This window comes from Thalia democratica, chromosome 3 (genome assembly GCF_965202585.1).
Source record: "Thalia democratica chromosome 3, ktThaDemo2.hap1.1, whole genome shotgun sequence".
Classification (NCBI taxonomy): Eukaryota; Metazoa; Chordata; class Thaliacea; order Salpida; family Salpidae; genus Thalia; species Thalia democratica.
Window position 1 is genome coordinate 79992352 of NC_139167.1, and position 12633 is coordinate 80004984.

The following is a 12633-nucleotide window of genomic DNA, read 5'->3' on the forward strand; positions in this document are numbered from 1 at the left end:
CTTTTCTGAATCATCTTGAATTTTTGAAACTATTTAAGTTTTTTCAACACTTAAAAAATCGAAAAAATATACTTTTTCAACGAAGTTGGTTTAGATAACAAATTATTGCAAGTAAATAAATTAAAGTTCGCTAAAAATCTTAAAAATCAACTGTCCTGAGAGTTTTAGAAATTTAAAACTGTAGTAAGTTTTTTATTAAAACAAACTACCCTGATTCAGCCTGGGTTTGAATGAAGCTCAAATTAGCTTGAGTTATCCTGAGCTTCCTGGGTATATGACAACCAATACAATTATTAGTATTAAGTTAATTAATTTTTTACAACCATGTAAAACGTTATGTTTTCAGATGTAGAGTGTGTATTTTACACTCACTAGTGTAAAACCAACTCAAAACTTAATCTAATGATAATTAAGTAGTTAATATTATTTAGCTTAAAAAATAATATGAATAACACTAACCTTGTTCGCAATATCATTTTCATTGATCCTATGTCCTTTGTAGCTAAACCTCATATGTTTAATATTAAGATCCTAAAAAAGTTGAAAATGCAAAATAATAAATAAACAAGTATTTCAACTAATTGTTAACTAATTTACTATGTACTTAATAATAACTTTCGTAATAAAAAAAAATTATCAAAACTAAACCGTCATTATCTTGTAAGAAAATGTAATAAATAATAATATTTAACACAAACTTTACCTTAACTTCACAAAACACTCTCATCAATCTACAAAAAGTTTGGTGTGGTTTCACTTTAAATTCCATAGCATACTTCTGTTTAGAAAATTAAACAAAATATGTCACTTTAACTTATTGTAAAGTGTAGCAGCGGTTTTTTACCACCATGAAACTAAATAAACACATAGAGTTTGAAAAAAAAATAAATAAATTCTTCATTTTTATCACTCATAATAAAAATAAATGAAAGTTATTAGCCAAATTCATTAACTTACATCATCTAAAAAGGCTTTCAAGATATGATAATCGGGCTGTGCTTTCTGTCGTTCCTAAAATTATAGAACTTGATAAAATTATGTTATATGCATCATTCAGCACTTTTAAGTAAAACTCTTAAAATGAAATATTTATGTTAATGAAAAATTTAATTCATTTTCTTATGACAAATTAAATTATTTTCGAAAAGTTTTATTTAAGGATAATTTATAATTTACAACATAACTGTTTAAACAAAAGTAAACAGTTTTAACTGACCAGATTGATACCAGCTTGTTGTTGATTTGCTGAAACTAGAGGCTGCTGATCAAATCGTTGCTGAGCTGGAATTAATCTGAATAAACAAATCTGGTTGAGAGCTGGAATTAAAGCTGGTAGTAGAAATTTATTCTGATTATTGTTTGATTAAACGAAACTTGATACTGAGTTGAGAGCTAAAATATTCTTAAAAATACTTTAGGTTTAGAAGAGTTTATTTGATAGGACACTATTCCCAATATTTGGATAATAATCATTGAAACAGTACCAATTTCTCATCAACACGATGATTGTCTTTTAAAAGGGCAATATTTACCTATTACTTTGAAAATAATTGTTAGATTAAAAAAAACATTTAAATTTTTTAGTATTTATTTGTTACATGTTTTTATAAGTACTTAAATGAAAACTTGTGGTTTCTTGAAATTTAAAATTTTACCTTGAGTGATACTTGGTGAACAAATACTTGACACTGAGCTTTTAACTTGACTTGGCTGGTTTTCTTGCATTTGATTTTGCATAATTTACTGAAGTTGTTTTAATTAAGCATCAATACCTGTAACAACTTAAGTTTTATAATATCTTCTTAATAACTGACTTTAAGTATAAATCATATTTTTGAGAAATATTTTAAGTTTAGATTAGCTTAAAAATTTATTAGTTTTTAAAATTATGTGTAGTAGTATCAACTAAGTATTAACTTTAACTAAATAAACAATATAACAAAATACTACTTATAAAAAGATTCAGAATTTACTTACTGATATACTGATATAGAAAACTAGCTAGTTTTTAGTATACGTTTGTTTAAATTTTTGTCCAAATTATCAAATTACAGCTATTTAGACAACCCTACTAAACGCCGACAACTTCACCAATCACAGTTTTTTTTAGTATAAATTTAGGCTATTGATTTTGATCTTTCAATGTTTAACTTATAGAGTTTGCAAAGCCTTCATTAGGAAGCTACTAATATCAGGCAACACGTTTTTTATTTACAAGTATAACTGTTTTGACAAAGACCTCTTTCAAGTAGAACAAAATATGTAGATGATATAATCAAAAGAAGTTAAGTGAAAAAGAATTATGACTCACAACTATGAACAATGGATTGATGGTGTAAGACCTTTAGATTTAAAAGATCTATCAAAAAAAGTTATTCTTATTTATAAAACTTGCTTAAATTAAACTGTTTATAAGACTTCTATTTGTAAAAACATGGAAACTAAATTTGATATAGCAAACTATTTAAAAAAATTTGAAGTATAAATTTAAATAAAGTCATATTTTGAAAATACAAGATTAACTAAAGATTTTATTGATTCCAATAAACATAAACAATAAGTAAAATACCTTTTGAAGAAAACAAAGACCGAAAATAATTTTTTGAACAAGTCACGATGAAATGTTTTTTAAAAACTGTATTTTATAACTTTATGTAACAAATAAACAAATTAAAAGAATTGTTTGTATAATTTTAAAGTATAAAATAAAGTCACGCATAATTAAGAATAAATTTCAGTTGTTTTTTTAACAATATTTTAAAACAGAGTCGTAGTAATTGTAAGTTGTAATGTTTAGTTAAGGTTATAGGCTAATTTTTGAAATAACAAACAAAAAACAAATACTTGAACAAATTTTATAATTTATTTAATATTTATTTAGTTTTATCCTTTTTAAAACGGACAAAGTTTTTGAAATTGTCATTTTTCTAATCAAAACTCATTAATGACAATTCAGTATTTTAAAAGTTTTACGAAAATATTTATCTAAAAACAATAAGAAAAAATTAATTTCTATAATTAGTTTTTAATTTTGTATTTTACAACTAATGCTGTTTTTAAGTACTTTTAGTTAAAAGTTAAAAGCATTTTCATTAAAAATTTCAATTTTGTTAAACTTCTTAAGTGTTTTTTTATTTTGCCGTAGCAAAATCTGTTGAAAAAATATTTTACAGTTTATCAAAACTAAAAAAAGGTATAATAAGTTTTAATCTTATTAACTTTTAAACTTTTTTTGTACTCTTTTTGTTTAAAAAATCATATAAAAATAACTATTTTTTATTCTAATATTTATAATTTTTTTAATTTAAAAGCGCTTAATAATGTTTTTACTAATAATTTTTTTAATTGCTTCAATGGCTATTTTGTGTAAAATTTAAAATTTCAACACTTAAAATGGTACTAAATTTTAATCGAGTTTTCCAATAAAAGCAAAATTGCTTATTTCCGGGCAGTTTTATAAAGTCGGGGAAGGACAATAGCTAAATAAGACAACAAAACTAACTTATAAAAATTGTTCGCGGGCTTAAATAGAAAAGTAATCAAAAAATATCTGAGGTATAAGCAACAGACGATTAGAAACTTGCACTAAAGATTTTGAAGTATTAATATAAAGAGGCTTGAGGAATAAAGCATTTCACATACTTTAGAAAGTTTTAAAATGTATAAATGGTTTTCATATGACTTAAACTGAAAGTTTTTGTTATATCAACTTTTCCTTACTTTAAAAGTTTCTTTACTTATTCTTATGTGCATATGTCATGTTGTAGCACAACTTAATCAGTTTTTTTTTCATGCCAGCTTGTCTTAACTTTATATACTAACAATTCTATAGTAGTTTTGTAAAATAAATGATACTTATAAGTTTTTAGTATGTTAAATTTATAGATTTTTCTATACATCAAAAGTTTTTGATAAATAAATAATTCTAAACAAAAAAATTCTTAATCATAAACTCTTATTTTAAAAATGTATTTAAACTTAAAAGTTACTTCATTTTATACTTTTCAAATATATTTTTTTAATTGTACTATACTACTAATACTAATAAAAACTATTAAGTAATTTCCGAAGACTTGTTAAACTTTTAGTAGATTTGACGTAATTGATAATTAACAACGAAAGTAGCTAGTATTAGTCAGTGAAGCATTTGCTGTTAATTGCCTGATAAATTCTGGTTTTTCTTGTTCGATTATCATTGGTTCTAAGCTTTTAAGCTCACCTTGAGTACATCTCTTAACAATTTTAAAGTTGTTTGGTTATTTAAATTTTGACACGGTATACTTTTATGCATTCTTAAAAACACATAAAACTTTTTTTTAACATTTACTATTTACTTTAACTACTTATCTTAGCTAAATTACTAAATATTTTGCATTATAGTAAGATGTTTTTATAAATTGTTAATTCATATGTAATAAGTTTTACTTTTTTTAACTTATTTTGTTGAAACCTGAATTTTTTTACTTATTCAAAACTTATTTTCAAACTTCGTTGCTAACGTAAGTAATTGAAAAGAATTAGCCGAAATATATCTTACATATATTTGCTTGATAAAAATTTTTTGAATTACTTATCTCTCAAGTTTTTCTTAAAAAATTAATTTATAATTTACAAAAATATATAAACTATATAAAAAGATGGTGTATCGTGTTTCTGCAATTTAATTTAAATGGAAGCAGTTACTTTTAAACGCAAAACTATATGCTATATACGCTGAAATTCGAAAATTTGTATTATTCACGAAAAATTTTATACATATAAATAAATTTAAAAGGTTATATTGAAGCATTTTTTTATGAGCTATTATATAACTATTAATCATTTTTGTGTCAAGCTTTTAAAATTTACCTAAAAACTATACCATATAAAACAAATAATATATATAACACTTAAGTTTTCGACTAAATAGTAAATAAACAATGTCTTGAGTAGTTTTAACTATACCTCTAAAAACAATAACTTAAAAACAAAAATGAAATAATATTTTATACGTTTTATTGAAAACAACAAGCTTTTTACACCTGTAATAAAAAAAAAATAATGTATAGATTGCCTAACATGTTATTCTAAGTCACCTAATAATTAAAAATTAACATTAGTAGCAACAATGTTTGAAAACTTAATACTGCGCAGTGAGCAGTGACGAAGTTTAAAAAAACATCTGGAGTCTACTTGCAGCTGTTTTTGTACAACAGAGAACTCAAATACTCTGCAAATTCGGTCTGAAATGCTTTAAAAGCGGTAACTTTCACGTGAGGAACCCCTAAATCTAACAGCAGCAATCTTTGACCAGGGTCCATACCCATAACGTCTTTCGGTTTCATCAACTTTTTTACTACACTGCGATACTTGCGGTTTTTCTTTTTTTCAGGTTTTTCAGGAGTGAACTGGTAATTGACACATTTAATCCATACCTCAAAAGCTTTGCGTTTTTTCTTGTCTATTTTGTTGAGTTTCGACTTTAATATTTCTACCAATTTGTTATTGCGGAAAAATTCTGTTTCATGGTGATACATTTTGCTTGGGAATGGATCACAACTATCTTCATGGGTTAAAGCTTGTTTTGAGTTTAGACTACAAGGTTTTTCATTGTAAATAGTTTGTTCACTCATACATTCTTGCTGGACGGGTTTTAAATAATACTTGCAGCTATTTTTGTACAACAGAGAACTCACATACTCTGCGAATTCGGTCTGAAATGCTTTAAAAGCGGTAAATTTCACGTGAGGAACCCCTGAGTCTAACAGCAGCAGTCTTTGACCAGGGTCCATACCCATAACGTCTCTTGGTTTCATCAACTTTTTTACTACACTGCGATACCTGCGTTTTTTACTTTTTTCAGGTTTTTCAGGCGTAAACTGGTAATTGACACATTTAATCCATACCTCAAAAGCTTTGCGTTTTTTCTTGTCTATTTTGTTGAGTTTCCACTTAAAAATTTCTTCCAAGATGTAGTTACGGAAAAATACTGTTTCATGGAAATTCATTACGTTTTGGTTTGGATCACAACTATCTTCATGGGTTTCAGCTGGTTTTGAGTACAAAATACAATGTTTTTCATTGCAGGTAGTTTGCTCACTCTCACGTTGTTTCTGATCTGGTTTAAGATAGTCTGGCTTGCTTATCGCCATTCCAAAAGGCTCATGTTGTATACAGGGGTTTAACTGTCCTACACTGAGGATAACATGTTCTTTTTCAGGTAGAACTTGAGGACTCTCAATCATAGTTTGCTCAGTTTCGTTAGAATCTGTACGGCTTACAATTAATTCTAGTGACTCGTGTTTATCATATGGACCACAGTCAGAACAACTGTTCACAGATTTCCGTTCAATTACTGATTCCGTAGTTGTGTGACAAATGTTTTCACAACTGCTTGAATGAGAATTTTCAACAAGGTTTTTGTATTCAGCCGATTGCACGAATGCAGCAAACTCAATCTGAAAAGCTACGAAAGATGCTCCTTTTACGTGAACAATAGCTGAATCCACTAGCTGATTTCTATTGTTAGTGTTCAGAGTGAACACAGAATCTTTTCTAACAAACTTTTTTTGTAGTTTGTTTCTCTTTTGATTTTTGCTTTCCCCGGTTGAAAATTGGTAATCAACACACTGGAGCCAAAGATTGAAAGCTTGCAGTTTGATCTCGTCATCTAGTTTTGCTTTGAAACCTTCCTGCACCAACAGGCTGATATGAAATGTTCTCTCATAAGACACAGGGTAGTTTCTAGTTATTAGAGGAGCACCTACTTGGCTTTTCATTTGTTGGAAAGCGGGACAGTCGTACGGACTGATACTCAAAAACTGTTCTGACTCGTAAGACTTATCACTTGAATTTATCGGCACGTAACCGCTGTCCTGTTGTTAATATTTGTTTATCTATGAAGTATTAAGCATATAAAAAGTGATTCTGCAAACCTTCAACAAAAATGACACAATTACAAAAACAGTCTAGAATAAATCTTTAGGGTCTAAATGTTTTACCGAATATATTAGTAAATTACTATTGGTTAAGCTATTTATTTTTATGTCTTTTGAAATATATAAATAAAAAACAATTAAAATGTTAACCTTAAATTAAAAAAATCTTGGTCAGAGCGAACTTTATTATATTCAACTAGTTAATAACGTTAAAAATATTAATTTAATTTTTCAAAATATGTTTGAAAAACAATACAAATTTAATTTTAAAGTTGTTTGTGATAATACCTCAATCTTAATTTTTTACACAAGACATAAACAAAAAATATTGTTACAAATTTAACATGATAAAAACAAATAACCTCTAAGTTATTTCCAACTACTTCATTGTTATTCGGTAGAGAAGGGTACAGATGGCTTAAAGTATACTAAAAAAAAATAAATATTTAAAAAATTCTTTTTAGAATTCATAAAAAATTCTACAACTGTTATCAGTGATCTATTGTATCTAGTAGATCACTATTAATCCTAGTTTAACAATAACATCAAGATCTTTATCAAAGATTATCCAGTAAAAAGCTGGACTAACTTTTTTCATCAGTTACTCTATTATTCTTCAAGTTACTATTATTTTTATTAGAAAATTTTAGGGCAGTGGTTTCCACGGGGTGTTTAATAAATTAGTTCTCAAGTATACCTGAGAATATTTTGAGAATACCAATAGATTTTTAGAGAAAACTTTAAACTTACACTGTATAATTTCGAATTAATGATAAAGAGCATGAAAGCGGTCTAGGGTGTAATTGAGAACAGTATAGAAAGTTACTCTAAATACTAATCAAAAAAATAACAAAAAACTTATAGGATCCAGACGAATGCTAGCTCGAAAATAATCTAACCGAATCTTAAATTTAAGTTATATTTTTGCTAAATAGATTTCAGAAGTTCAAGATGAAAAACAAAATAAAAATTATTTTTTAGGGTTTTAGGGTAGTATTGAAACTAACACTAGATTTTAAGGCACATTTAAAAATTTGTTTTAGATATTATAGAAAAATTTGAAACTTACAATACTAGACATTCTTTGGTATATAAAAAAGACTAAAAAAAAGGTTTTAGATATTCTTTAGCGGATTCTTCAGAGTATATAAATAAATAGTTATGAAAAAAACTTAAGATCCAACCTGATCCTAAATTGAAAATAAAATCCAGATCAGTTTTTTTTTCAAAATAAGATCTGGATCTTAACTAAATAATAGATTCGGATTCAGATCAATATTACTTAGCACTAATATAATATCAACACAAGAACTTATTTAAAACAGTTCCAGAATTTTTCAAGATTCCAAAAAGTGAACTGTGGATCTCCGTGAAGTTGTGTTATTTAAAACAAAATATATTTCAGTTAAATAAAGATAAGTACTGTGTAAATTATTATTATTGTTATATACTTTATTGAACTTACTTATACTACTAGCTATTAATTTTTAAGATTAGTACTTAATATATACAAATGTTTATGTATGAGTTACATTTTAAATTACCACCGCTTGAGTTACTGATTGAGTGCAAATTTCACGTTGAACTAAAATATTTCCAAACAGATATTTTTTGAATTTTTAAAGGAATTATTTAAAGCAGTGTCGGAAAACTGCGAACCTTAAATTAAAAACATGTGGCCTGAAAGGTACTTTACAGCTAACAACTTTATTTGCAAAGTCTGGGAAAAAATCTAAACCTAGACTCTTATTCTAACCATAACTAATCACTATCGCTCTATTAACTTTTATATTTTAAGTTCATTGAAGAATGAACATTGTGATTCTTCATAAAGAAAGTTTTAAATAACTGTTGCCCGTAAAATTCTTTATTACGATGTCTCTTTTTTTATTGGTCTATATTTTTTAAAGGTTGCCTTGCCAGCCCTTGTTTTAGGGAAAATGTAAATTGTTATTTAAAATATAAATCAATTGAAGAAATAGATATCGAAAGCTAACATAACAATTGAAATATCAATTTTGAAATAGTAAAGAATAGGATGATTAAGCGTAAGGGTGCAATAATATTCTTTGTACACAGTAAGGTTTAATTTAACTTTTTAAATTTTTTTATTAAGTATTTTTTTTTTCTTATAAACAAGCTAGTTGATTAATTCTAAAAACTATCAGACTAAACGATGTTTGATTACTTTAAACTTATTTAACTTTAGACTAAGAACAAACTAAGATTGTAATATTTTAGTTAATACCAACAACTTTTTTATATTTTATTAAAACTAACGTCTTCCTTGTGAGTTCGACCTTCAACAGTTCCTGGGTAAAGACTGTCTTGTAAAAAGTTGTTCATCTTATTCCTTATTATCTTTTTGTGAAATTATCTGTTAAAAAATTGGGTTTAATTAGACTTAGGTTAATTTTACTGACGCTCCCAATATTTTTTTTCTCTAATATTATTATCTTTTTTTTTTTTTAGATTACTTTAAATATCAAGTTAAGGTTTTTTCACTACTACACTAGACTTTTCTAAAGATATTAGTATTATAAAAAAGGTAAGTTTTAAGAGAACACATTTAGCAATTCAGTTTTGAACAATTTTGGTTTCTATATTGTTAGTTTTAAACTTAAAAAACATGATTATAATTAACCAAGTTATCAGTATAGTTACAGATATTATTTTAATCTGATTTATAAGATCATGACCTTAAGTTAAAAATATACGAAAAGGTTTATTTTTTTCTAATTTTAACAAAAACCTAGTATTAGTTTTTAAACTATTCTACCAGCCTGAATTTTACCAAAATAATCAAATAACCAAATAAAAAGACCTAAACAATCTATTTAATATGATTTATAAACGTTTAAAATTAGATTAAGTCTCCCTGATAGGCCTGAGTTCGTGGCAACGTAACTTGAAGATATTATTTATCTTACTAAAATTTCTGCGTCCAGTAAATAATTTCTTTGCACACTACTTTGCACGAAGTTAAAACCACTGGTTTATAACATAAATTCTATAGTGGCGATGACCTTATAGCTAAAAATAGTCGAGAATAAAGTTTTAAAGCTAAATCACTGTTTATTCAGTATTCAGAACTATCTGTACCAGGAAACAGAGATGTTAAAATGCTAACAGTTACTATGGTAATTCAGCAATGAAGTGTTTTATTTTTGGTTTGTTTTAAGTTAATATTTTCACGCTTGAGTAAACAAAGCAGAGCTTTTTAACATGTCTGCCAGGAAACCATAATTTAAATATCACTTATAAAACTAAATAGCATTTGCTATAAACCAGGGTATCCTAAAGTTGGCAAAATCGCCAACTGGCAATAACTAGTTAATGGGCGAAAGGAGGGCAATTATTTAATTTTTTGAATTCATAAAACTTTTAAACTTAAACTAGATATTCTTGATTAATTTCAGATGAAAATCAAAAAGAAAAAAGGTCTTAGGTGTTTTTATTAGTAATTTTGAAAATTAAACTAGATATAACTCAGTAACAGATGCAGAACAAAAAAAATATCTTAGGTGTTTTTAAATGGTAGTTTTTTGAGGAGGCAATAGCCTTTTTAATTTCTTTGAATAGGAAATTTGAAAAATTATTTGGGAAACCCTGTTATAAACGGTGCACACCAAGTCGAGGATAATACTTTAAAAACACCAATTAAAAGTTAAATATTCAAAAAAAATACCTTTGACGGCATAATGTGTTTTTTTATTATTATTTAAAATAATTTATCAACACTTTAAACTAAAAACACTAATACCAACTGAACTACTTTAACTTAAATAATTTCAAACTTTACTGCCATATTTTTAATTCATCTTTAATTAATATTAAAATTGAAAAAAATTATTTTTGGAATAAAACAGTAAAATATATTTTTTTACAACTAATTTTTTTATTTCAGTCATTTTTTCCCTTATATTTTGAAAAAGCTTTAGAAATCATCAAATTATTAAAATGCAGATAAAATCTATAAAGTAGTGTTAAGTAATTAATGTGCATGTAGCTATTAAGTTTTATTCATTTGTGTTTGATTTTTTAAAATTTGGAGTTTTTTCAATTAAATTGTTGATATAAAAAATACAGTAAACTTACAATAAATGTTTAAATTTATTCTTGTTTAGAAATCTGTACTAAATAAACTTGAGGTTTTTAATGAGATTTTTTAAAACTATATTATTTGCATCACTTAATTTAAAAAGCATTTATAAATGAAATTACAAAAAAATATTAAAATTTCTTCAAGAAATACTAATTTTTTATTTAAAATGATAAAAAATGTATATAATCACTTAATAAATGAAATCAAATACTAGTGTTAACAATATAAGGTTAAAAGTATTTTAAAAACAGCTTTTTCTATTATTTATCATTGTTATTATTAGTATACAAAAAAAAATTCCCTTTAAAAAAAATAAAACTAAAAATTTTTTTTTTTAATTAATTTAAAGTTTAAAAACATATATCTAATGTTTAACTAAAATTTTTTTTGTCTCAACTAGTTTTCCTAAAAAATGACTAGTTTTTCCTTTTTCAGACTGAAATGAACATTATCAAAGGAACTTCAGAAACTTTATTTTATTAGCTACATATCAGTTTAGTTACTTTTATTTATTATTTTATATTTTTAATTCTGACATTTTTTCTTCTAAATCTAATCATCAAGTTTAAAATTTTAAGCAGTCATAAAATTTTTAAACTTAAACTAGATATAATTGAGTAGCTGTTAAAAAATTTGAAAATTGTTTGGGAAATCCTGCTATAAACTGTGCACACCAATTAAAAGTCAGATATTCTAAAAAAATTTCCTTTGAAGGCATAATGTGCTTTTTTATTATTATTAAAAGTGTTTTATCTACAATTTAAACTAACAATATTAATAAAAACTAAATTACTTCACATTTAGTAATTTTAAACTTTACTCCCATATTTTCTAGCTTATCTTTAATTACTATTGAAAAAAAAAATATTTTTGAAGTATAACAATAAGATATGATTTTTTACAATATTTTTTCTTAGTCATATTTTTAAAAATCCCTATAAATCACCAAAGTTATTAAAATGCACATAAAATGTTCATGTAACTATCAAGTTTTATTCAATTATGTATGAATTTTAAAAATTTGAGTCCTTTCCATAAAATTGTTATTGTAACAAATCAAAGTTAACCAACAGTATATCATTAAATTTATTCTTTTTTAGAAGTCTGTACTGAATAAGCAAAATTTTTTTTAATAATGTTTATCTACAACTACAATAATTCTTTGTAATTTGCATTACTTATTTAAAAAAAACATTTATAAATTAAATTAAAAAACAACCAAAACTTCTTCAAGAAATACTAATTTTTAAGTTAGAATGATACAAAATATATATTAAAACCCTTAATACTTGAAATCAAATACCAATAATCACAACTTAGGGTTATAAAAATTTAAAAAACAACTTTTTAATTTATTTGTCTTTGTTATATAATAGTAATAAAAAACTTCTGCCTGTAAAATAAAAACTTTTCTTGAATAAATCAAAGTTTGAAAACATATATCTAATGTTTAACGAAAACTTTTTATGTCTCAACTAGTTTTCCTAGAATTAGCATAGACTAATTTGTCCTTTTTTAGACTGGAATAAACATTTTCACAGAAACTTCAGAAATTTTATTAGCTACATACCAGTTTTGTCACCTTAATTTATTATTATTTATTTTAATTCC